Consider the following 7,514-nt stretch of genomic DNA (forward strand, 5'->3'; position numbering starts at 1 on the left):
CCATCGTCGGCCAATAAAACCCAGCACGTCGTAATAACCATTTCATCTTGGGAGCCGACTGATGAGTGCCACAAATACCTTCATGGACCTCTCCCATAGCAACTCTCACTTGGTCCTCGTCCAAACACTTTAAAAGAACATCATCAACCATTCGACGATAGAGACCATCATCTCTCATTGTGTATTTGAAAGCCATACGCCGAACAGTCCTGTCCACCCTTTTACTAGGATCACACAAATAATCAATAATGAGTTTCCTCCAGTCTTCATTTTCTCCTGCATTAAATATTTCATTAGTGGCCGAAACGGTGGGCTTCGGTTCGGCCTCCCCTATGTTGGCAAGACTAGACATTGGCCTTTGAGAAATATGAAACATGCCACGATCAACATGATAGCCGGATGCTTGTTGTGCCAACTCATTTGCTCTCCAATTTTCATGTCTAGATATATGAGCAATGCTAAAATAATCCAAATTAGAAATTATATCTAGACATTTATCAAGATAAACATTAAGTGATTCGTCAAAACATTGAAAGACTTTGGATATTTGTTGCACTACTAATAACGAATCACCAAAAGCCTCAATATGTGTAGCACCTATGGCAAGCAACATCTCTTAGCCGAATAACAATGCTTCATATTCGGCTTGATTATTTGTGCAAAAGTATCCTAAGCGGCATGAGGCTTCAAAAACAGCACCATGAGGAGATATATAAACAATACCAACACCTTGGCCATTGCTACAAACTGAACCATCAAAATATAATCTCCATGGTACTAATGAGACAAGGTTTATATCAATATCATGCTTGTCATCAATCCGATGCTCAACAATAAAATTAGCAACAATTTGGCCTTTCATGGATTTCAGAGATTCATAAGCCAAATCATATTCAATTAAAGCATAAGCCCACTTGCCAATTCTACCACTAAGAATTGGCCTATGCAACATGTATTTGATGACATCGGTTTGACAAGCTATAATGCAAGTACTAGGCACTAGATAATGTCTCAATTTTGTGCAAGCATAATATAAGCATAAGCATAATTTCTCAATAAATGTATACCTTGTCTCGGCGTCCAATAACCGTCGGCTCAAATAAGTAATAGCATGCTCCTTTCCTTCGGTCTCTTGAGTCAAAACAACACCAACAACACCTTCCTCCGCTGCAACGTAAAGTCTAAATGGCTCCCTGTGCGTGGGCGCTTTCATAACCGAAGGAGTGCACAAATATTTCTTAATCATATCAAATGCCTCTTGCTGTTTTGCCCCCCAAGTAAAATCAACATCATTCTTTAACCGAAGGATAGGAGTAAATGCATCAACCTTCCCTGATAGATTGGCTATGAACCTCCTCAAATAATTGACCTTGCCAAGGAATTTTTGCATATCTCTCTTGCATGTTGGAGCCTCTACTTTCTGTATAGCTTCTATCTTTTTGGGATCAATTTCCACGCCATCTTCATGAATAATGAAACCTAGAAACTTCCCAGCCGATACACCAAAGGCACACTTCAAAGGATTCATTTTCAGCCCATATTTCTTCATTCTTTCAAAAGCCAAACGCAAATCGGCTAAGTGAGATTCAAAAGCATCCGATTTGACAACAATATCATCAATATAAACCTCAAGTATAACACCAAGTAAATCATGAAAAATTAAATTCATAGCCCTTTGATACGTGGCACCGGCATTTTTTAATCCAAAGGTCATCACTGTCCACTCAAATAAACCAAGAAAACCGGGACATCGAAAAGCGTTTTGGACATGTCCTCTTCGGCCATAAAAATCTGGTTATACCCCGCATTACCATCAAGAAAGCTAATGACCTTATGTCCAGAAGCATCATTAATAAGCATATCGGCTATTGGCATGGGATACTCATCATTAGGTGTAGCTCTATTCAAATCTCTGAAATCAATGCACACCCTCAACTTGCCGGGGCCTTTCTTCTCTACTGGTACAATGTTAGAAATCCACTCGGCATACCTGCAAGGTCTAATAAAATTAGCTTTAAGCAAACGACCGATCTCTTCCTTGATCCGGTCATACGTTTTTGGATTAAACTTTCTGGCTGATTGCTTGTATGGTCTAAAACCGGCATTTATAGGTAACCGATGTTCCACTAGCTCTCGGCTTAAACCCGGCATCTCATGATATTCCCATGCAAAGCAACAAACATATTCTTTCAATAGCTCGATCAACTTAGCCTTATGATCGGCTCTTAAATTTTCGTTTACAAATGTCGGCCTAGGAATTGAACCATCTCCTATATCTATCTCTTCTAATGGATCGGCTGATGTAAAACCTTGTCCTAACTTATCCATATCATCTAACTCTTCTATGGACTCATACATATCATTCTCATTGGACCGATATTCTACAAGACGCTTTTGTAACCACTCTGAGTTACGATCCATTTAATTACATCATACCTTGGAGCCGATTATCGCCAACCGGCTTTAAAGAAACGGGCACGAAACCACTTTTTGTGGCGCTAAGAAAATCATATTCTGATAAGTCGCGCCCCGTCAAGCAAGTAACATTGGGATGTTGCCAATCTACCGATGCATCGGCCAAAGCAACACAAGCCGAATTATCCGCATGAATGACGTCTACTTCATCATCAACCCATTGAATCAAAAACTGGTGCATAGTAGATGGCACGCATTGGTTCGCATGAACCCAATCGCGGCCTAATATCACATTGTAGTTACCTTGCACCTCGGTGACAAAGAATGCGGTAGCCAAAGTTTTGCTTCCCACCGTAAGATCCACATACATCACACCTTTGGCTTCACTTTTCTCTTTGCCTTCAAATCCATTAAGCACCATGTTGGTCTTTATTAACTCTTCATCACGCAGCCCCAATTTTTTGAAGACCGAATATGGCATAAGTTTCACCACAGCACCTCCATCGACAAGCATTCTAGCAACCGGCGATCAATTAATATGACCTTTAAGGAACAATGGCTTCAAGTGCGTCACCGGCTCTTTTGGCTTCTCGAATATAGCATTTTTAGGACCAAAATGTAGCTGAGCTACTTCCCCTTCTTCATCTATAGCACGAAATTCAGCGGGTAAGTAATACACCATATTAATATCCATACCTTCATGAACCGGTGTAGACTCATAATCAAGCATTTCATCTCCTTCCGCAAGCATGTCCACTGACTCCGAAATATCTTCAAGGGGAGAGGAAGTAGTAGGGAAAGTGGACGATGTAATAGTAGCCGCATCGTCCTCCGTTGGTGGTGTAGGTGTTGCTATGATCAATGCAGAAGCTGCAATGTTTTCCTTTTGCTTTGGTCTCCACACTTGTTTTGGGGGTACCATGGGACGAGTTTCATTGAATAATTTATCCCTTAGCTTTTCTGCTTCTTGTTCCTCCTTCTCTTCACTCCTCATGCGCTGCAATCTCCTTTTTTGCACCTCGGTCAGACCGGAAGGACACCACTTAGGCTGAGTATATTTTGGATCCCTCGACTTGGCCTTGCTTATGCTAGCTTCATGATCATTAGCCATGGGGCCTTGCTGGACCGCAGCCACATCTTTATTAGAATCAGCCGGATTAACAACAATAATCAGCTCTTTGATTATTAATTCTTTAGTGCCTATCATAATAGTTTCACCACTAGCATTCTTCTCCTTTTGCTTGCTAGGCTCTGAAATTTCAGCACTTGGTGATTTGGCACACCACACTTGCCGGTTGACCCTTTTTTGATTATCTTGCATTGGCCGATTGACACCATTGTTCAAACGGCCTCGTGTGGGATAAGAAAGCCTCTCATGAATGGGCCTCCTTGGTTCTGCCCAACCCGGATGAAAAGCATAAGGGGCCATTGGGGGCTGCCCCCATCCTCCATTGAAGCCTCCCATGTAGTATGGCGCATAGGGGGGCGGCTCCATCCATGGTCCTGGTGCGCATGACCCATATGGACTTGCGTGATGATGAGATTCTTCCCTCGGAGGTGATCTTGAGCGCTTCAAATTTGATGACCGGTTAGAGCTAGAACCGGCCACTTGATTGGCATACTTGGACAACAACATATCAAAAGTTGGCTTGATTCTCTTGTGCTGCACTTTAGCTTCATTCGTCTTCCACTTGCCAATCTCTGGACTCTTGGGCTTAACAAATTTGACATGAGTGTTCTCTTGCACTTGTGGTTGCCCCCCGAGTGTAGGATTCTTGATAGTGATCTTGATTACCTCCTTGCCACCGGGCTGCTTGTCAAGCACAACTTGTCTCCCCAAGACCTTGTTTCTCTCCTCATTTTTCCTGGGCTCACCAATGGCAATATTATTTTTATTAGCTGATTCGGCTATGTTGGGCCGAATTAACATTTTCTTCCCCTCCAAATCCATGGTGTTCATTGGGAAAGGCTGCTTATCAACTTGCATCTCAGAAAAATTCAATCGTCCAACATTAATGGCCGATTGTATCCGCCGTCGAAAAACATTACAATCATTAGTAGCATGAGAAAAAGAATTATGATACTTGCAATAAGCATGCCGTTTCATCTCTTCGAACGGTGGTAAAGTATGAGATATTCTAATAATCTTGGCTTGCAACAAAGCATCAAATATTCTATCACACTTAGCAATGTTGAAAGTAAATTTCATCTCTTCGTCACGATTCTTATGAATCGGCTTTAAATCATTGCAAGTAAATGGTTTGGCCTTAGATGGCCAAACAAATTCAGCAGCATAAATATCACCCTCATCGTCCGAGTGGTCACTATCATACTCAACCATATTCATTTTAGGACGATCAGTTTTATATCTATGCACCTCTTTAAGATCTTTGCTTCGGCTTTCTTGAGCCAAAGCCCTTTGCAAGACTTGGTTGATATTTAAAAACTCGTATCCTTCTAGCCTTTCTCTAATGTGAGTTCTCAAACCACTAAGCACAAGATCAACCAAAGCTCTCTCGGTTATCACCAATTATAGCACCATTTTTTTGTATCCCTAAATCTTTTGACATAATGAGAGACCGATTCATCATACTTTTGCTTAACCGATGTAAGATGGGATAGTTTAAGCTCATTGTCACCATTGTAGAAGTGATCATGAAACTTTTGTTCCAAGTGAAACCATGTAGTAATAGAACCAACTGGTACCGCAGAAAACCACGAGAAAGCAGTACCGGTTAAAGATAAAGGAAAATAACGTACTCTCCACTCATCTCGTGAACTTGCCTCACCTAATTGTACCAAGTACTGACTAACATGCTCCCAGGTGGTTTTTGTGCCCTCTCCATTGAACTTAACAAAATCTGGAATTTTATATCCCGGAGGGCATTGAATTGCATCAAATTATTCTGGATATGGCTTTTGGTAAATACGGTTCCTTGGTAACTCAACTCCAAAATTCTCTCGGAGCATCTTAGCCAACTTCCCTCTAAGATTAGCTAGGCCATCATCCACGGTGGACGATGAAGCTTGTGGCGGTAGCATAGGAGGAGTAGGGTTAGTAGTTGCAGGTGTGAATTGTGGCGTGCATGCCGAATTGTAATTCAGCAGTGATCTAATAGTGTTTGCTCTTGTAGGTAGGGTTTGGTTCGGCGTCACCACCGAACTTGGCATACTCATGATAGGATTAATGGGTGCATCAACAATTTGATTTGTGGGGCTAGGATAAAAATTCATCGGCATGAGGGGCACCGATGAAATAGGTAAAGTTGGACTAGGGATTTCTGCGGTAACAGGCACACCAACATTATCACTAGATGATTGAGGCACACTATTTTTAGCATTACTATTTTCCAAGAAAATTTGGTATAAAAGATTATTGCTATCAGTAATGCGACTATCAATTTCAGCCCATACCTCAGGAGAGAATGTATTACTTACAGAGGGTTTAACCTGTTCATCATGAAGAGAAGGAAACTTGATTTCTCCAACCAGAGTGATATTGCCTTGACGATCCTTTTTGAACTTAGCAAGGAATTCCTGCATCTCCTTCTCTTCACGTGCCTTCTTGTACTCCTCATAAGCTTGGTGATGTTCCATTGATAACTCCTCAAAATTGGGCTTGATTATGTTATCGGCGTCGACTTCCGAGGGCTTGGGGATCTTGCCGTTGCCAGACATGATGGATGATGATGATGATTGGTCTTGTCCCCAGCGGAGTCGCCAAAAAGTGTGTTCGCACACGAACACGTCACCGTGTACCTCCAACGCCGAGGGTGATGCACCGCAGCTCACGTTGAAGGAGTCTCACCGGAAGCGCGATTCACAAGTCGACCAGCGAGAGCTTTTGAGGACCCCAAACCCTACACTCCCGGGAGGGACCCCGTCGGGGAGTGCAGCGGCTATGGGCTGCCCTAGGTCAGTCAAGCCGCCCCTAGAGCCTCGTGGTTCGCAGCTCTCCAACATGAAGAACAACGAAGGACGAGGGAGCAAGAACGAGGGAGGGACAAGACGTAGATGAAAAAGCTGTAGATGTGTTTGAGATTGTGTGTTGTTGTTCAATCGGCCATCACCCCTTAGGTATATAAGAGGCGGCTGGACTTCCCGTGCAAGAAAAAGGCTTGGATTCACGTCCAAAACCCTAGTTTGGGTCCAACTCGGAATCAAACTTTCCAAAACGGTTCGGTTTACAACCTGGCTGCACCTTGCGGGTCATGTTTGAGGCAGTAAACAACCTCGGATGAAAACGAGTCCAAAAGAAATCTTGATTGTTTCAACGAGAAGGAAAACTTTCATGTTGAACGTTTTTTGATCAGAGGTCATCTTGAGAGTCAAATAGCTCGCACAAAACGGACTGTGACGCAAAACACCCGTCCCTCACGCTACCCATCAGAGATGGCGTCTGGTGGGGCGCGCCATACTTCGCCTCCTGGTAGGGCTACATTCCGTTGGTTTTAACTTTTGCATACGAACTCGGATTGGAACGATTTTTATATCAAAATCGATCATTTCGACGAGACAAAGACAATCCGTGTAGATCATTTTTCCATACGAGGCTGTCTTGAGGGCGTAATGAGCCGAATAGTGTTTTGAATACAAAATCTCAGTATTTCAAACATAACTTCGGCCTTTGAGATGAGATCGGATGGCGATGACCCAAACTTTAAAGATGTTTATATCGACAACATGGAACTTTTTTATGTAGATCACTTCTCCATTTGAGGACATATTAATTAAGTTGTTGACCGTGCCAAAATCTGGTGTCAACAACACGGGGAAGCTCCCAACAAGTAAAAAGAAGAACGAGGAAATTTTTTTGGGTCTTCTTTTTAGTGCTACAACAATTTAAACTAGGAAGAAAAATAAAAAAAAAAGCAAGAAACATGTTTTTGGATTTTCCCAAAGTTTTTCAAACACGCAAGAAGAAAGCAAGAAAATAAACTTAACATGGATAATACAATTAAAAAGTGTGAACACCGACAACTGGAATGAAATGTGTGAACATGAAAGTAATGTAGGTGGAAATACGTATTCCCCCAAGCTTAGGCTTTTGGCCTAACTTGGTAATCGCCAGTCAGTAGCCTGTGTAATGGTCGGAGTGG

The sequence above is a fragment of the Triticum aestivum genome, chromosome 3B (assembly GCF_018294505.1).
Source record: "Triticum aestivum cultivar Chinese Spring chromosome 3B, IWGSC CS RefSeq v2.1, whole genome shotgun sequence".
In the NCBI taxonomy this organism is placed as follows: Eukaryota; Viridiplantae; Streptophyta; class Magnoliopsida; order Poales; family Poaceae; genus Triticum; species Triticum aestivum.